We start from the raw sequence: 20,979 nt of genomic DNA on the forward strand, positions 1-20,979 counted from the left end.
GTTAAATAAGGATGGGGTGATCCCGATTACCCGGTTCCCATGTGTCGGGCAGAACAAAAGAGGTACACGTGCAACGGGCAACATACGGTGCAACATACATACACCTCATACATCATATGCACATGGTCACGACACGTCTCATCGGTATACCTTCGAGGCGTGCGTATCGGAGGGGTTCGGTTCGGTGAAGGGGAACAACGGTCGTCGTGGACGTCGTGGAAGTCGTGGTACCGGTCTCGTCGACGGTAGTCATTCGCTCGGCGTCGTGGTTCTCGGGTCTTCGGCGTCGGTCGTCGATCACGTCTCCCGAAGATGTCCGGGGTCGTCGAGGACGTCGTGGACTCGACGAACTTGTCGACGACTCACGGCAGGCGGGGATGGTGCTTGCGAACATCGGCGACGGAAACCAGCGACACCACAGCAACACCGGCGGCAGCAACTATCATCGGCACACTACGTCAAGCAGGCAAGATGGTAGCAACACCTCGACAAGCCACGACAGCAACAACAGACTAGCAAGGCAACAGCTACCGCAACGCAGCAGGCACTAGCAACCTAAGCAGCAGCCTAGCAGTCTACAAGCACCCTGCGGCACAAGCAACAACAACAACACACTTAGCGACGAGAGCAGACAGCGGCTAGCATCTGGCAGCAGCAACGGCACGCAAGGCAGCAGCAACGGCTAAGTAACAGGGCAATAGCAGCGGACAGCAACAACGAGCAACACGCTGCGGTCGGCAGCAGCGACATGCCGCGGCGACAGCAAGCATCGGCAGCAACTGGACGATGGCAGGCACGCGGGGATGGAAGGGGTCGGCACCTGCAGGGGGGCTTGGCACAGGGATGGGCACCGGCGTGTCACGGTGACCTCCGGCGAGGCAGCGAAATTGCGCAAGGTCGGCAGCTACAGGGGGCCAGCTCCGGCGACGAGGAGGCGGAGGCCATGGCGAGGACGGTGGCCGGCACGGGGAGGCGAACTCGAGGCCGAGGGGAGGCGCGCAGGCATGGGGCGAGGTCGAGGGAGGCGGCGACCGGCGGGGCGACCTGCTGCTGGCGCGGGAGGAAGCAAGGGCGACGGCCATGGCGCGCGGGGTCGAGGCGGCGGAGGAGAGGCCAGCGAGGCGGAGCCCCGAGGAGGGGGGCAAGTGCATGGGGAATCGGACGACGCTGGGGAGAGCTCTGCAGGAGGAGGAAGGCATAAGAGGAGGGGGAGACGAGGAGGACGACGCTCTCGAGGGGAGAACGACGCTGGGGCTGCGGTTCCTCTCGCTATGGCAGGGGGAGCTGGGCCTTGGGCCTGGCAACTCTCTCTTTGCTAGCTCTTGGCCTTTTTCCCTTAAAAAAAACAAAAAACTCCAACAAAATGAAAAAGGGTTTTTTAACCAAATAGAAAAATGCTTTTGGCTCCCTTTTAAAAAAAATATACCCCAACTATAAAATAGCTTGGGCATTTTAAAACAAATAAAATGAAACCTTTTTTAAGAATAAAATAATACCCTTTCTTTTTAAATAATAAACAAACCCCTTTTTTTAAATAAAAGAGTCCCTAGTTTTAAAAAAATAACAAAAGGAAAAAAATAAAGCAAACCCAAGGGGTTGCCCCCACATTTAATAAAAGGGTTTTTTAAAATAAGACGCATTTTTTTAAAAGGGTTAAAACCGAAACTTTTACACAACCCCAAAACAAAATCAAAGAGAAGAGAGGAGGGGAGTGGTTCGCGGTGCAACAGGGTTTAGCGGTGGCTCTCACGCACCCTCTCTCCACACTCCAACAAAACAACGCCACTCACAAGGCACTAACACCCAACAACACGGAGCAACAAGCAACACTGAGAAAACACAGTTGACATGATGCCATGCATGATGCCATGATGCAAACTACATGAAGGTGCAACAAATAAAACTAACACACGACAGAAACGGAATATAAGGGGGAATCTTCTGGAACGTCGGCATCGGGCTGTCACACCCTGCTCAGTCTACCTATCGTGCAAGTGATGCACTCGAGCTGATCCATGGTGATCTATGTGGCCCTATCACCTTGGCAACTCACGCGGGAAAGACGTATTTCTTCCTTGTGGTAGACGACTACTCAAGATATATGTGGGTCGTTCTCCTACGATCTAAAGATGAGGCATTTGAAGCGTTCAAGAAGCTGAAGGCTGCAACGGAGATGGAACACAAGTTGAAGGTTCGCACTCTATGGATATATCGCGTCGGAGAGTTTACGTCGAATGAATTCAATGATTACTGCGAGAAGATTGGCATAAAAAGGTTCATCATGGTACCTTACACGCCACAGCAGAACGTGGTCGTTGAAAGGCGCAATCAAACCGTCGTTGACATGGCAAGGAGTTTACTCAAGAGCAAGAACCTGTCGGGGACTTTTTAGGGAGAAGCTGTCTGGACGGCGGTCTATCTTCTCAACCGGGCTCTAACGAAGGCGGAGATCGGCAAGACTCCGTATGAAGCAATTTCTGGACGTAAGCCGAATGTGTCTCATCTACGTACGGACGTTCGGGTGCGTGGCACATGTGAAGATGGCGGAGCCGCATCTCTCAACGCTTGCCGATCGTAGCACCAAGATGGTGTTCATCGGATACGAGAGGAGTTCCGGCACCAAGGCATACCGCTTCTATGATACACAAACCAAACGTCTACGGATTTAATGTGACGTCGTGTTTGAAGAAAACAAAGCGTGGAATTGGAGCGCCGCACCCGACGATGCTCCAAATGGTAACATATTCACGGTTGAATTTCCAAGTGATGATGATGCAGGGGAGGATGTCCAGGTGCTTGGCAAGACGCCCAACCAAGGTGACCACCATGGTAGTGATTATCATGGTGCCGACACCGACGACGACGCACATAAGTCGCAAGGAGATAGTGACAACGACACGCACGACACGTGCGGAGATCTCGACGACAACATCGACAACGAGGCGCATAATGACGACGACAATCAAGATGATGGTCACGGTCACGACGACTACGCCGACAACGCGGATGTCGATGACACGCGTGGGACTCAGCCATCTCCCTCAAGTGCATCAACATGACACAATTTGTGTCACCTCCTTCGCAAGCCACAGCGGAATCCTCAGGGCCTCGTCGCTACAAGACCCTCAAGAAAGTCTACAAGTACACAAAGCCAGTTACACTCGAGTACTCCGGACTATGTCTGTTCGGAGTTGAGGAGCCGGAGAACTTCGTAGACGCGAGCAAAAGTCCTAGCTGGATGCACTGTTGGGGAACGTAGCATAAATTCAAAATTTTCCTACGCATATTCAGATCTTCCTATGGAGAGACCAGCAACGAGAGAGTGGTAAGAGCATCTTCATACCTTTGAAGATCGCTAAGCGGAAGCGTTGCTAGAACGCGGTTGATGGAGTTGTACTCGCAGCGATTCCGATCTAGTGCCGAACTACGACACCTCCGCGTTCAACACACGTGCAGCCCGGTGACGTCTCCCGCACCTTGATCCAGCAAGGAGGAGGGAGAGGTTGGGGAAGAACTCCAGCAGCACGACGGCATGGTGTCGATGGAGAGACGAGGTCTCCCGGCAGGGCTTCGCCAAGCACCGGCAGAGAGGAGGAGAAAGAAGGGCAGGGCTGCGCCGAGGGAGAGGGAGAAGTCTATCTCCCAAGGGCCAAAACCCCTCTCTATTTATAGGAGGAGGGGGAGGAGGGTGCACCACCCCTAGGGTTCCCCCCTAGGTGGTGCGGCAGCCACCAGATGGGAAAGGGGCGGCGGCTAGGGTGGGAGGGGGTGGCGCACCACGTGGTGGGCCTAAGGCCCACCTGTGCCTAGGGTTTGCCCCCCCTTCCATCTCCCGTGCGCATTGGGCTGAGTGGGGAGACGCACCAGCCCACCTAGGGGCTGGTTCCCTCCCCACTTGGCCCATCTTACCTCCCGGGGTCGTTGCCCCCTTTCGGTGGAACCCCGGGGCCACCTCCGGTGGTCCCGGTGGTCCCGGTACGTTACCGGTGATGCCCGAAACACTTCCGGTGTCCGAAACCATCCGTCCTATATATCAATCTTTACCTCTGGACTATTACGGAGCTCCTCGTGACGTCCGGGATCTCATTCGGGACTCCGAACAACTTTCGGTAACCTCGTATAACAATTCCCTATAACCCTAGCGTCATCGAACCTTAAGTGTGTAGACCCTACGGGTTCGGGAGACAGGCAGACATGACCGAGACACCTCTCCGGCCAATAACCATCAGCGGGGTCTGGATACCCATGGTGGCTCCCACTTGCTCCACGATGATCTCATCAGAGGAACCACGATGTCAAGGATTCAATCAATCCCGTATACAATTCCCTTTGTTTGTCGGTATAGAACTTGCCCGAGATTCGATCGTCGGTATACCAATACCTTGTTCAATCTTGTTACCGGTAAGTCTCTTTACTCGTTCCGTAGCACGTCATCGTGTGACTAACTCCTTAGTCACATTGAGCTCATGATGATGTTCTACCGAGTGGGCCCTGAGATACCTCTCCATCACACGGAGTGACAAATCCCGATCTTGATTCGTACCAACCCAACAGACACTTTCAGAGGTACCCGTAGTGCACCTTTATAGCACCCAGTTACGTCGTGACGTTTGATACACCCAAAGCACTCCTACGGTATCCGGGAGTTGCACAATCTCACGGTCGAAGGAAAAGACACTTGACATTAGAAAAGCTTTAGCATACAAACAACATGATCTAGTGCTATGCTTAGGATTGGGTCTTGTCCATCACATCATTCTCCCAATGACGTGATCCTGTTATCAATGACATCTAATGCCCATGATCAGGAAACCATGATCATCTATTGACTAACGAGCTAGCCAACTAGAGGCTTGCTAGGGACACATTGTGATCTATTTATTCACACATGTATTACTGTTTCCTGTTGATACAATTATAGCATGAACAATAGACGATTATCATGAACAAGGAAATATGATAATAACCATTTTATTATTGCCTCTAGGGCATATTTCCAACAGTCTCCCACTTGCACTAGAGTCAATAATCTAGTTACATTGTGATGTATCGAACACCCATAGCATTATGGTGTTGATCATGTTTTGCTCGTGGAAGAGGTTTAGTCAACGGGTCTGCAATATTCAGATCCGTGTGTACTTTACAAATATCTATCACTCCACTCTGGACATGGTCCTGGATTGAGTTGTAGCGGCGTTTGATGTGTTTCGTGTTCTGGTGAAACCTAGGCTCCTTGGCTATGGCAATGGCCCCAGTGTTATCACAGAAGAGTGTCATTGGACCAGACGCGCTTGGAACCACTCCAAGGTTGGTGATGAGCTCCTTCATCCAAATTCCTTCATGAGCCGCTTCTGAAGCAGCTATGTACTCCGCTTCACATGTAGATGCTGCCACGACTTCTTGCTTGCTGCTGCACAAGCTGACTGCCCCACCATTCAACACATATACGTATCCGGTCTGTGACTTAGAGTCATCCGGATCTGTGTCGAAGCTAGCGTCGACGTAACCCTTTACGACGAGCTCTTCGTCACCTCCATAAACGAGAAACACTTCCTTAGTCTTTTTCAGGTACTTAAGGATATTCTTGACCGCTGTCCAGTGCTCCATACCGGGATCACTTTGGTACCTCCCTACCAAGCTTATGGCAAGGTTTATATCAGGTCTGGTACACAACATGGCATACATTAGAGAGCCCACGGCTGATGCATAGGGGACAAAACTCATCTTCTCTCTATCTGCCGCCGTGGTCGGCGACTGAGTCTTACTCAATCTCATACCTTGCAAAACTGGCAAGAACCCTTTCTTTGAGTTTTCCATATTGAACTTTTTCAATATCTTGTCAAGGTATGTATTTTGCGAAAGACCTATGAGGCCTATCGATCTATCTCTATAGATCTTGATGCCTAATAAGTATGCAGCTTCTCCAAGGTCCTTCATTGAAAAACTCTTGTTCAAATAGGCCTTTATGCTCTCCAACATTTCTGTATTGTTCCCCATCAATAATATGTCATCCACATACAGTATGAGGAAAGCTACAGAGCTCCCACTCACTTTCTTGTATAGACAGGCTTCTCCGTAAACATGTATGAACCCAAACGCTTTAATCACCTCATCAAAGCGAATGTTCCAACTCCGAGATGCTTGCACCAGCCCATAGATGGAGCGCTGGAGCTTGCACACTTTGTTAGCACCCTTAGGGTCGACAAAACCTTCTGGTTGCATCATATAGAACTCTTCCTTAAGGTTCCCGTTAAGGAACGTTGTTTTGACGTCCATTTGCCAAATTTCATAATCATAAAAGGCGGTAATTGCTAACATGATTCGGACTGATTTCAGCTTCGCTACGGGAGAGAAAGTCTCTTCGTAGTCAACTCCTTGAATTTGTCGGAAACCCTTTGCGACAAGTCGAGCTTTGTAAACGGTTACATTACCGTTTGCATCAGTCTTCTTCTTGAAGATCCATTTATTTTCTATGGCTCGACGGTCATCGGGCAAGTCCACCAAAGTCCATACTTTGTTCTCATACATGGATCCTATCTCGGATTTCATAGCTTCAAGCCATTTGTTGGAATCCGGGCCCGCCATCGCTTCTTCATAGTTCGAAGGTTCACCGTTGTCTAACAACATGATTTCCATCACAGGGTTGCCGTACCACTTTGGTGCGGAGCGTGCCCTTGTGGACCTTCGCGGTTCAGTAGTAACTTGATCTGAAGCTTCATGATCATCATCATTAACTTCCTCTTCAGTTGGTGTAGGCGCCACAGGATCAACTTCCCACACTGTGCTACTATCCCGTTCGAGAGGGGTTGTAATTACCTCATCAAGTTCTACCTTCCTCCCACTTACTTCTTTCGAGAGAAACTCTTTCTCTAGAAAGGATCCGTTCTTGGCAACAAAGGTTTTACCTTCGGATCTAAGATAGAAGGTATACCCAATAGTTTCCTTAGGGTATCCTATGAATACGCATTTCTCCGCTTCGGGTTCGAGCTTTTCTGGTTGAAGTTTCTTCACATAAGCATCGCAGCCCCAAACTTTAAGAAACGACAACTTAGGTTTCTTGCCAAACCATAGTTCATACGGTGTCATCTCAACGGATTTAGACGGTGCCCTATTTAAAGTGAATGCTGCAGTTTCTAATGCGTATCCCCAAAATGATAGCGGTAAGTCGGTGAGAGACATCATAGATCGTACCATATCTAATAAAGTGCGATTACGACGTTCAGACACTCCGTTGTGCTGTGGTGTGCCAGGCGGCGTCAGTTGTGAAACGATTCCACACTTCCTTAAGTGTGTGCCAAACTCGTGACTCAAATATTCTCCTCCACGATCAGATCGTAGACATTTAATTTTTCTATCACGTTGATTCTCAACCTCACTCTGAAATTCCTTGAACTTTTCAAACGTCTCAGATTTGTGCTTCATCAAGTAGATATACCCATACCTACTCAAATCATCGGTGAGGGTGAGAACATAATGATAGCCACCGCGAGCTTCAACGTTCATCGGACCACACACATCAGTATGTATTATTTCCAATAAGTCGGTTGCTCTCTCCATTAGTCCTGAGAATGGAGTCTTAGTCATCTTGCCCATGAGGCACGGTTCGCATGTGTCAAATGTTTCAAAATCAAGAGACTCTAATAGTCCATCAGTATGGAGCTTCTTCATGCGCTTAACGTCGATATGACCAAGGTGGCAGTGCCACAATATGTGGGACTATCATTATCAACTTTACATCTTTTGGTACTCACACTATGAATATGTGTAACATCACGATCGAGATTCATCAAGAATAAACCATTCACCAGCGGAGCATGACCATAAAACATATCACTCATATAAATAGAACAACCATTATTCTCTGACTTAAATGAGTAGCCGTCTCGCATTAAGCAAGACCCTGATACAATGTTCATGCTTAAAGCTGGTACTAAATAACAATTATTAAGGTTTAAAACTAATCCCGACGGTAGATGTAGAGGTAGCGTGCCGACGGCGATCACATCGACCTTTGAACCATTCCCGATGCGCATCGTCACCTCGTCCTTGGCCAGTCTCCGCTTATTCCACAGTTCCTGCTTTGAGTTGCAAATGTGAGCAACAACACCGGTATCAAATACCCAGGAGCTACTACGAGCGCTGGTAAGGTACACATCAATAACATGTATATCACATATACCTTTAACGTTGTCGGCCTTCTTGTCCGCTAAGTATTTGGGGCAGTTTTGCTTCGAGTGACCTTTTCCCTTGCAATAGAAGCACTCACTCTCAGGCTTGGGTCCATTCTTTTTCTTCTTCCCGGCATCTGGCTTACCGGGCGCGGCAACAGCTTTGCCGTCTTTCTTGAAGTTCTTCTTACCCTTGCCTTTCTTGAAACTAGTGGTCTTGTTGACCATCAACACTTGATGCTCTTTCTTGATTTCTACTTCTGCAGACTTGAGCATCGAGTACAACTCGGGAATGGTCTTCTCCATCCCTTGCATGTTGTAGTTAAGCACAAAGCCTTTGTAGCTTGGTGGGAGAGACTGGAGGATTCTGTCAATTATAGCATCATCCGGAAGTTCGACTCCAAGTGAAGTCACACGACCGTGTAACCCAGACATTTTTAGTATGTGCTCACTGACATAACTGTTCTCCTCCATCTTACAGCTAAAGAACTTGTCGGAGACTTCATATCTCTCGACACGGGCATGAGCTTGAAAAACTAGCTTCAGCTCCTCGAACATCTCATATGCCCCGTGTTGCTCAAAACGCCTTTGGAGCCCCGTTTCTAAACTGTATAACATGCCACACCTAACCAGAGAGTAGTCATCACTCCGCGTTTGCCAGACGTTCAGAATGTCTTGGGCTGCTGCGGGAGCGGGAGGGTCACCTAGCGGCGCATCAAGGGCATAAGCCTTTTTAGCTGCTTCAAGGATGAGCTTCAAGTTGCGAACCCAGTCCGCATAGTTTCTACCATCATCTTTCAACTTGTTTTTCTCTAGGAATGCGTTGAAATTGAGGTTGACGTTGGCCATCTACAATATTTATAAAGACAACTTTTAGACTAAGTTCACGACAATTAAGTTCATTTAATAAAATTAAGTATGAACTCCCACTTAAATCAACATCCCTCTAGTCATCTAAGTGATACATGATCCATGTTGACTAACCCGTGTCCGATCATCACGTGAGACGGACTAGTCACCATGGTGAGCAACTTCATGCTGATCGTATTCAACCATACGACTCATGTTCGACCTTTCGGGCTCTTGTATTCGAGGTCATGTCTGTACATGCTAAGCTCGTCAGTCAACCTAGGTGTTTCGCGTGTGTAAATCTGGCTTACACCCGTTGTATGCGAACGTTAGAATCTATCACACCCGATCATTACGTGGTGCTTCGAGACAACGATCCTTCGCAACGGTGCATGCTTAGGGAAATACGTTCTCGAAATTTTAAGAGGGATCATCTTATTATGCTACCGTCGTTTTAAACAATAAGATGTAAAACATGATAAACATCACAATGCAATCATATAGTGACATGATATGGCCATTATCATCTTTGCTCTTTCGATCTCCATCTTCAGGCATCGCATGATCATCATCGTCACCGGCGTGACACCATGATCTCCATCATCGTGTCTCCGTGAAGTCGTCACGCCAACTACTACTATCACTACTACTATAGCTAACCATTAGCACTGAAGTAAAAGTAGTAAGCACATGGCGTTGCATCTCATACAATAAATTAAGACAACTCCTATGGCTCCTGCCGGTTGTCATACTCATCGACATGCAAGTCGTGAAACCTATTACAATAACATGATCATCTCATACATTATACATGCAACATCACAACTTTGGCCATATCACATCACATGTCAAACCCTGCAAAAACAAGTTAGACATCCTCTAATTGTTGTTGCAAGTTTTACGTGGCTAATTTGGGTTTCTAGCAAGAACGCCTTCTTACCTACGTGACAGCCACAACGATGATATGCCAAAGCTATTTATCCTTCATAAGGACCCTTTTCATCAATCCAATCCGACTAGAGTAGGAGAGACAGACACCCGCTAGCCACCTTTATGCAGGGTGTGCATGTCTGTCGGTGGAACCAGTCTCACGTAAGCGTACGTGTAAAGTCGGTCCGGGCCGCTTCATCCCATAATACCGCCGGAAAAGAATAAGACTAGTAGCGGCAAGCAAATTGACAAATTATCACCCACAACTTTTGTGTTCTACTCGTGCATAGAATCTACGCATAGAAAACCTGGCTCGGATGCCACCGTTGGGGAACGTAGCATAAATTCAAAATTTTCCTACGCATATTCAGATCTTCCTATGGAGATACCAACAATGAGAGAGGGGTAAGAGCATCTTCATACCTTTGAAGATCGCTAAGCGGAAGCGTTGCTAGAACACGGTTGATGGAGTCATACTCGCAGCGATTCCGATCTAGTGCCAAACTACGACACCTCCGCGTTCAACACACGTGCAGCCCGGTGACGTCTCCCGCACCTTGATCCAGCAAGGAGGAGGGAGAGGTTGGGGAACAACTCTAGCAGCACGACGGCGTGGTGTTGATGGAGAGACGAGGTCTCCCGGCAGGGCTTCGCCAAGCACCGGTAGAGAGGAGGAGAAAGAAGGGCAGGACTGCGCCGAGGGAGAGGGAGAAGTCTATCTCCCAAGGGCCAAAACCCCTCTCTATTTATAGGAGGAGGGGGAGGGGAGTGCATCACCCCTAGGGTTCCCCCCCTAGGTGGTGCGGCAGCCACCAGATGGGAAAGGGGCGGCGGCTAGGGTGGGAGGGGGTGACGCACCACCTGTGCCTAGGGTTTGCCCCCCCTTCCATCTCCCCTACGCATTGGGCTGAGTGGGGAGGCGCACCAGCCCACCTAGGGGCTGGTTCCCTCCCTCACTTGGCCCACCTTACCTCCCGGGGTCGTTGCCCCCTTTCGGTGGACCCCCGGTGGTCCCGGTATGTTACCGGTGATGCCCGAAACACTTCCGGTGTCCGAAACCATTCGTCCTATATATAAATCTTTACCTCTAGGCCATTCCGGAGCTCCTCGTGACGTCCGGGATCTCATCCGGGACTCCGGACAACTTTCGGTAACCTCGTATAACAATTCCCTATAACCCTAGCGTCATCGAACCTTAAGTGTGTAGACCCTACGGGTTCGGGAGACAGGCAGACATGACCGAGACACCTCTCCGGCCAATAACCATCAACGGGGTCTGGATACCCATGGTGGCTCCCACTTGCTCCACGATGATCTCATCGGATGAACCACGATGTCAAGGATTCAATCAATCCCGTATACAATGCCCTTTGTCTGTCGGTATAGAACTTGCCCGAGATTCGATCGTCGGTATACCAATACCTTGTTCAATCTCGTTGACGGTAAGTCCCTTTACTCGTTCCATAGCACGTCATCGTGTGACTAACTCCTTAGTCACATTGAGCTCATGATGATGTTCTACCGAGTGGGCCCAGAGATACCTCTCCGTCACACGGAGTGACAAATCCCGATCTTGATTCGTACGAACCCAACAGACACTTTCAGAGGTACCCCTAGTGCACCTTTATAGTCACCTAGTTACGTTGTGACGTTTGATACACCCAAAGCACTCCTACGATATCCGGGAGTTGCACAATCTCACGGTCGAAGGAAAAGACACTTGACATTAGAAAAGCTTTAGCATACGAACAACACGATCTAGTGCTATGCTTAGGATTGGGTCTTGTCCATCACATCATTCTCCCAATGACGTGAACCCGTTATCAATGACATCTAATGCCCATGATCAGGAAACCATGATCATCTATTGACTAACGAGCTAGCCAACTAGAGGCTTGCTAGGGACACATTGTGATCTATTTATTCACACATGTATTATTGTTTCCTATTAATACAATTATAGCATGAACAATAGACGATTATCATGAACAAGGAAATATGATAATAACCATTTTATTATTGCCTCTAGGGAATATTTCCAACACGCACACCATGGATGAGGAGATGAAGGCGATTGAGAGCAATGGCACGTGGACTTTGGTAACCCGACCTCCAAACCAAAAGGCGGTAGGTTTGAAGTGGGTTTACAAGTTAAAGAAGGACACAGATGGTGTCATTGTAAAGTACAAGGCAAGACTCGTTGCAAAGGGATACGTACAATGTCAAGGAGTTGACTATGATGAGGTCTTTGTACCGGTTGCTCGACTCGAGACAATGAGAGTGCTCCTAGCTTTGGCAGCACAAGAGGATTGGAAGGTTCATCATATGGATGTTAAATCCGCTTTCCTCAACAGTGATCTCACATAAGAAGTGTACATGGAACAACCCCTCGGCTACGAGGTGAAAGGCGAAGAAGGGAAAGTTTACAAGCTCAAGAAGACACTCTATGGGTTGAACCAAGCGACAAGAGCTTGGAACTCAAAGTTAGACCGAAGTCTGGTCTCGCTCGCGTTCAAGAGATGTCCCCTCGAACACGCAGTTTATACAAAGAACTCCAAAGGCTCAAACCTGCTAGTTGGAGTTTATGTCGACGATCTCATTATCACCGGAGATAGCGTACAAGAAATTGAATGTTTCAAGGCGTAAATGAAGAACAAGTTTAACATGAGTGATCTAGGAATACTCAGCTATTACTTGGGCATAGAAGTGAAGCAAGACTCCGAAGAGATTTCCCTATGTCAATCGGCCTACGCGGTCAAGTTATTGGACAAGTGTGGCATGTCAGATTGCTACGAGACACAAGTTCCAATGGACCAACGTCACAAGTTGAGCAAGCGTAGCTCAAATCCGCCAGTGGACACCACAATGTATCGAAGCATTGTGGGCAGCCTAAGATACTTGGTGCATACCCGACCTGACTTGGCTTATTCAGTCGGGATTGTAAGTCGTTTCATGGAGAATCCGACAACCGAACACATGAGCGCGGTCAATCAAATCCTACGCTATGTGAAAGGCACAATTAATCTTGGTTGCACGTACAGAAAGGGAAAGGAAGGATTGGTCCTTCGTGGATATTCAGATAGCAACATGGCAGGTGATGTTGATGACGGAAAGAGCACAATGGGCATGGTTTTCTACCTTGGCCCGAATCCGATTAGCTGGAATTCTCAGAAGCAAAAAGTGGTGGCATTGTCTTCATGCGAGGCAGAATACATAGCGGCAAGCACGACGGCTTGTCAAGTGATACGTCTCCATCGTATCTACTTTTCCAAACTCTTTGCCCTTGTTTTGGACTCTAATTTGCATGATTTGAATGGAACTAACCCGGTCTGACGCTGTTTTCAGCAAAATTGTCATGGTGTTGTTTTTGTGCAGAAATGAAAGTTCTCGGAACGTCCTGAAAATTTACGGATAATTTTTCTGGAAAATATGAAAAATACCTGCGCAAAGATCCACCGGAGGGCATGGGCGAGTGGGCCACAAGCCCTGTTGCCATGGCCTCCCCCTGGCCGCGGTAACCAAGCTTGTGGGGCCCACGTGGGTCTGCCGCCCCCAAACTCAGCTCTATAAATTCACTTTCGCCCAGAAAAAAATCAGAAGAGAAGATTTCTTCGCGTTTGCGATACGGAGGCGCCGCCACATCCTGTTCTTCATCTGGAGGATAGATCTGGAGTCCGTTTTGGACTCCGGAGAGGGGAAATCATCGCCATCGTCATCATCAACCTTCTTCCCTCTCCAATTCCATGAAGCTCTTCATCGTTCGTGAGTAATCTATTCATAGGCTCGCTGGGCGGTGATGAGTAGGATGAGATCTATCATGTAATCGAGTTAGTTTTGACGGGGATTGATCCCTAGTATCCACTATGTTCTGAGATTGATATTGCTACTACTTTGCCATGCTTAATGCTTGTCACTAGGGCCCGAGTGCCATGATTTCAGATCTGAAACTATTATGTTGTCACCAATATATGTGTGTTTTAGATCCGATCTTGCAAGTTGTAGTTACCTACTATGTGTTATGACCCGGCAACCCCGGAGTGACAATAACCGGAACCACTCCCGGTGATGACCATAGTTTGAGGAGTTCATGTGTTCACCTAGTGCTAATGCGTTGTTCCGGTTCTTTATTAAAAGGAGAACCTTAATATCCTGTAGTATCCTTTTGGACCCCGCTGCCACGGGAGGGATGGACAATAGATGTCATGCAAGTTCTTTTCCCTAAGCACGTATGACTACACACGGAATGCATGCCTACATCACATTGACGAACGGGAGCTAGCCATATATCTCTGTGTGTTATAACTGTTGCATGATGAATGTCATCCAAACAAATCACCGACCCATTGCCTACGAGTTTGTCCCACTGCTGCTGGTACTTGTTTTGCTCTGCTGCTGTTACTTGTCTTGCTCTGCTGCTACTGCTGTTACTATTGTTGCTGCTGCTGTTACTTGCTACTGTTGCTACTTGCTACTGCTGTCACTACTGCTGTTCCTTGCTACTGCTGTTACTCATTACACTGCTGCTACCTGCTACAATACTTGTGTCGCCAAGTCGGCTACCCGTCTTTCACCACACAACAGCCACAGATGTCACGACACCCGTGACACCCCCCCCCCCCACACACACACACAAAGTTGAAAACGGATGCCTTGCTATGCCAGACTAGGGTCGCTCACCTTGCTCTGTGCCAAGCTGGCAGGAACATGACATGCACATTCGACACCGAGGAATCTCACCTTGCTCTGTGCCAAGCTGGCAGGAACATGACATGCACATTCAACACCGAGGAATCCTCCTCGGCATGCCCCAGTTTATTACTTCGTTTTAAGAAAAAGGCATCTACACTAGCTTCACTATTTACTAATCAAATCAGGTGGCATTTATCCCATGAGTATCTATCTTCTCTTTGTCAACTACTATTGCTTTCATGGCATCCAATTTCTTCCTTTCTTTCTTCCTCATCTCTTCTACCTCCTTACGGCCGGTGCAATCTTTGATTCTGCGCAACACATTTATAATAAATTATTATACTTATTGTTTACTCATTTTTATCAGAAATTAACTCACATATTATTTGTAATTTTAGGCCATTGCAAAATATATATTTTTCCAGCACATTGCGTCTTAAAAAGATATTCACTAAATCACCTTACATAAGAGAACATAATTAAAGGACAAAATAAACTCTCTTGAATTAATTTGTGGCACTTGAAAAAGTGAAGTATATATGTATGCATACATTATAAGTATTTTGTTAGCTATCTCAAAAGTGCATGGTACAAACAAACACCTAATAGGGTATTCTGGTTGATATATGGTTAGGCATACGCAAATAGATAATTCCAGAGTATGTGAGGGGTTTAGGGGGAGCTTGTCACTAAATTGTTGACATGTTGCAATTTTATGAGTCAAATGTGTCGTGTAGTATGTTAATGGTATGTGTGTGTGTGGGCTCTCTCTCCCTCTTTCCCCCTCTCTCTCCCTCTCTCTCTCTCCTCTTGCGCGTGCAGGCTCTGTACTGATGTTGAAATAGCACCGCTCTAGTTATAAGATAGTCATGGAATGGGGTGTTCATCAGAGGTAAAGTAGACGCTTATCAAAGGTAGCCACAAACTATCAAATTGCTTTGTTTGTTCATGGTTCACAACTATTGGTTTGTAGCGCCAACTTACCTTGTCATTTTGGCCAAACATATGGCGGGCAGCCGGAAGTCTTTGATGGTGCATCTCTCTATCCTATTGCGGATATGCTCATCACCGAGGCGCGGACGATTTCCATAGACCCTAAATGTGGGCTGACATTGAGTGACATCGAGAGGTCAAGACATGGACAGTGGTTGAGGATGGCGACAATTAGCTCTTTCTCGAAAAACCACTCCGCAGCTCGAGGTGCTCCGGCAGAGGGAGCTTCTTGATTATCTTCGTGATGAGTTCTTTGTTACGGATGGACGGCCAGTATGTGACAACAAAGGTTCCTCAGCAAAGGAGGCAAGGTCCTCCTCACAGCAGCGACGACAATAAAGACGACACGAAGAGGAAGGGGTGGTCGGGCTAGTTAGAGATTTTATTTTGGGAAACGTTTCTACCCGGCGCGCCGAATGCACGCGGGCCGTGGGACCATTCCCATCGCGAGGTAGCACGCTTTGCAGCCTTCCCCACATGTCACCAACTTTCCTTGTCCCATCATCGCGCGGACGCTCGCGGATCTCGTCCGCCAGCCATCATGGAGTCGCTGCCTTTCCTTCACGTTTGCATGGGGGCTATCCCCTTTCCTGTTTCTCCTCCGGGAAACAGGCCGCCGCCTCCCGCGCCACCTTCTGTACAAACCCCCCGCTCCGCCGCATTGGATTCCACCTGTGTTGGAGACGAAAAGTTATGACAGAGACGACAATGTTGCAACTGGCGATGAAAAAAGCTTCAACCGACGATCGAAAATGCTACAACAGGCATTGTCGAAAGCTTGAACTAGAGACGACGGGATTGAGGACCACCCACCATGCAACCACGGAAGCTGCAATCGGTGATGAAAAAAGCTTTAACCGGCTTGAAAAAAGCTTCAACCGGCGATATAAAAAGCTTCAATCGGCGACGACGAAACACAAAAAGCTGCAATCGTTGACACAAAAGCTTCAACCATAGACCGGCGAGGAAAAAGCTACAGCGGCGAGCCGTTGATGCACATGATGTTTCCTATGCATCAATGGCGTTGCGGCGGATGCTGGAACCAGTGCCCCCGACATGGAAAAATTGACAACCAAAGTGAAAAAAGCTTCAATCCGGGATTAAAAAAGCTTCAACCCGGGGGACAAGCCTGTGCATGCACGAGCGTCGACGACGACGAGTGGCGAGCGACATGGGGGAGAGGGCATGAGGGTGCTACAATGAATGGTGACGATGGGGGAGAGGATGGGGTGCTCGTGCGGCAGGAGGTCGGAGGCGTGCGGGGGGGGGGGGGGGGGGGGGGGGAGGGGGGACGAGATGCCAGATCTGACGGCTATTGGAGTTCAAATCGAATGGCTGCTGCCTGACCGGTCGAAGAGTTCGCACCGGTGCCCTGGCGCAGAACGGTGCCCTTTTCTTTTCCTCTTCTTCGAAACCATTCTGAGATGGGATGTGAGTGTGATCCAATCTAGAATGTCTAACTCCAATATGGGCTAGGTCAAGATTCATATATCAGCGTCATCCGATCCAGACACTAGCAAAGGAGCACAAGCCCGAGACTACAATAACAAAATATCATGTGAAGATTATAGCTGGATCTAGACTCAGGCGCTGTTCATCCTGCACGATGCGACTCCTATCTATCGCTTATAGCGAACAGTAATAACAGCGATATCACCGGGCGCTCCAGCCCATCAAGATTCTGGGAGATTGTTTCCTTGCTTTTCTTAGGGAAAACAAAGTCTTTGTTCACTCAAATTTCACAGTTTGTGGGATACAAAATGGATCATGTGGTGTAGACATCCACATATGTCGCCCCTGATCCAGGGAGTGAGCAAACTTGGCTAGTTTATCGGCATCATAGTTCGCCGCTCTACTTTTAAAAAAGAAAATACAAGCAAATTTAGTAGCCTTAATATTTATTTCAGAGATGATAGCTCCATATCTCGCACTGCTAAGCCGGTGGATGTCGTCAATGACCTGCTTGGAGTCGGAGACGATTATGAAGCTATGGACGAGGAGGTCAACGGCGATGGAGATTCCCACCCTGCATGCTAAAGCTTCCAGAGTCGCTACGTCGGTGATGCCATTTATGACGAGCGCCGAGCTGCCCAAGAAGTTTCCTGTCCCATCCCTACACACAGCCGCCGCAGCTTCCTTTTTGGGAACCTTGGAAATTGCAGCATCAATATGGATCTTGGAATATCCTGAAGGTGGCGCTTTTGGTTTTACAACAGCCGGTTTAGGAGCTGGCTGCTTCTTCCTCTCCTTGCATGGGAGCAGTTCAAGTTCATGAATGAACCTGGAGATGAACTGGTGGGTTGCCGCCGAACTCTGAAATATCTGTTCGTGAATCACCTTCCTTCGCGCCCACCATATGGCCCATAGAGTGACCGATAACCGGATGAAAGCTTCATGAGATAGACAATCAATCATGGTGAAGAGCCCGCGTTTAGCATCCGGTTCAGTCATCTCGCATAGATGTTCTGCAAGTTCTCCATCCACCAAGGCCCAATGCAGCGGGAAATCGAGCACTCCAGTAGAGAATGTCGCCAAGAATCGGTTGCCCCACACAACCCACAGTCGCTCGAAGTCGCCATGTTCCTGTTAGCCCCAACATCTTCTGTTGGGCCAGGAACATGGGTATGCCAAAGCTTCTTCCATGAATCAGCATCTCTACCCGAGCTTGACGAACCTGGCGATCCATCCGGCCATGCTCCCCTGCGGTATTTGGCTTCTGACATCATTCGATAAGCGGATCTAACCGAGAAGCATCCATTCTTCTCAAGAAACCATGTCCACGAGTCCGAGATGTTGCTGGTGCACAAAGGGATCTCCAGTATCGCAGTAACATCAATGGAGAGACAAACTTCTTCTAACCTGGTTATATCCCAAGTGGCTGAAGTGGCGTCGATCAGTTCAACAACCAATTGGGGAGGGTTGTCAGTACGAGCACCATAGGGCCTCATCATCTCCTTGCGGGGTATCCAATTGTCTTGCCGGATATCAGTAGAATTCCCATTGACAATGGTTCTAATAAGACCTTGCTTACACAAGTCCCAAGAGAAAATTAATGAAGACCAAACCCAAGGGGCTGGGTAGGGTTAGGGTTTCCTTAAAAAAGAAACCATGGACAGCATCGGCCGGCCGGCCGTATCCTAGCTCCCGTCGGTTCCGTCGTTGATCTATCTCGTCTTCTGTGGTCTTTGGACTATAGAGGTGTGGTGGATTCCGGTCTTCGTTGACGGAAGGGCTTCGTTTTCCAGGTCGACCAACTCTTCCATCTTCTTGCGGCCTCTAATCGGCTTGATGTTGTCGTGTCCTTCTGACCTGCCTTGTCCTCCCGTGCAATCGTTGGAGGGATCTTCTTCCAAAAAGGGTCGACGGATCCTAGGATAGAGCGCACCATATGGAACAGTGCATGCTTAATTTGGTGAGCTTGGCACGATAGTCAATGTCTATCTCGCTCTCACTGCCAGTTTCTCACTCACGTTTTTTTCCGTTTGTGAACCTTTGGTGAAAATAAAATTGTGTCTCTTGTGAAAGTAAAATCCTACCTTTATGATAAAAAATATTTTTTTTCTCGTTTATGAGAGGCACGGCTCTCGCGAAAAACAAAAAACATGTTTTATAGTGAAATGTTTTGATTTTTTTTTATCCAAAAACTAAGAAATACGGATGAAGAACCGGAACACCGAAAAAATCCGGAAACAATCCACCTAACAAGCCATAAATGCGTGTAGAAAAATAAGAAAACAAAATTCAAAGAAAATGCTCAAAACATGATACGTAATGTATCAAATGGCGACGCGTAAAGATCAGGGCCGGGCCCACAGTGGTGCCAAAAGTGCGGCCCGCACAGGGTCCAAAATTCTTAGGGGCCCCAAAAATTTTATATGAACATAATATTAAAAAAAATGTAGTAGATGTTACTGGGCCTGGTGACGCTAGTGTTGGGCTAGATACCTGGAGTCGAGGCGAGGAGGCCATCAATCTAGCGCACTACAGCGATCGGGATGGGGATCGAGATCAGACAACTCTCGAATCAATCATGGCTACATGGAAGGAATCGTCGCCTCGTCTCGTGCAATCGCCGGGGGAGCGCGGGGTCACCCATGGGCCCGCTGGCGGGCACGTTGGGGCGGTGGATCTACGGGGCCGTCGAGAATCTGTGGGCCGCCTGTCACGACACGCAAGGTCAAGCTCAGCGACGGACGCCACTTCGCCTACGCTGAGTCCAGGGCACACAAGGAGGATGCACCTTACTGTCTTCTCCCACAGCTTCACCTGCTCCCACCATGACACCATGCGCCCCTACCAGTCAACCTGCATCCTAGGCAGTAGGAAAGCGGTTTCAACTTCAGCCGCTGCAGATTTTGTTCTCAGTGGATTGTATTGGTTTGCCGTATTGGGGATCATCCAATGGAGAAGATCACACTAGCTTTTTTTGGATGTTTCAAAGAATATTGTCCTGTTACTACTCCACGAAGCATGAATGTGCAATTTGGTTGGTCATGGAAGCAGAGGATTCAGAGCAAGCATTTATGCTTCATTGACTGCATTACGGTGCCTGTATTTCAGATTAGTACTACTGTATTTTGTTGGAGAACTCAATGCAATTAGTAGTATTTCAACAACATCATTTTAAACTTTGATTAGTTGGTGTCATGACTAATATTGCAATGACTAATATAGGTTCTTAATTGTTTCAGCTTGACAAATATGTACCATTTGGCCGCCATTGCCTTCCTCTCTGAAAATTCAGACTCATCGACGTCGTCTCGTCGAATTGATTGGTGATCAACTCCTCCAATATCCAGGTACTTATCAAATCCTTCTTTTCGATGAACTTCCGTTCCAACTCGTTAGTTCATTATTTTGTGAGATAGGGCCCTTTTTTTGGTTTCGCACAGGGCCCCGGATTTTGCCGGCCCGGCCCTGGTAAGGATGATCATTAAGAGGTTCGCGTGAGGGTGATTCTTAAGAAGTTTTCGAAGAAGGGTTAGCTGTTTGACGCAAAGAACATCAAACTACCTCAGCTTAGCTGAAGCAAAGGGAGTGGCCCATACGACATGGGCTGGCCCACTTCGAGGGAGGAACTGGTTTTGGAACCTTCTCCAAGGTTACCTGAACCAGTTTTCTCTAGTTTGTTATCTTTTACAAGTTTTTCTGTTTTTTAATTATGTTTTTCTCTTTTATTTTATTATCCTTTCCCTTTTTATTTGATATATTTATTTTTTGCTTAAAAAATTCATAAATCATTTGTTTTAAGTATTTTGAATTTGAAATTTTCTACAACTTTTATGAAAGCATTCAAGCTTCATAAATGTTGTTTCACATAATGTTCTCATATTCAAAAAAGTATATGATT

The sequence above is a fragment of the Hordeum vulgare genome, chromosome 6H (genome assembly GCF_904849725.1).
Source record: "Hordeum vulgare subsp. vulgare chromosome 6H, MorexV3_pseudomolecules_assembly, whole genome shotgun sequence".
In the NCBI taxonomy this organism is placed as follows: domain Eukaryota; kingdom Viridiplantae; phylum Streptophyta; class Magnoliopsida; order Poales; family Poaceae; genus Hordeum; species Hordeum vulgare.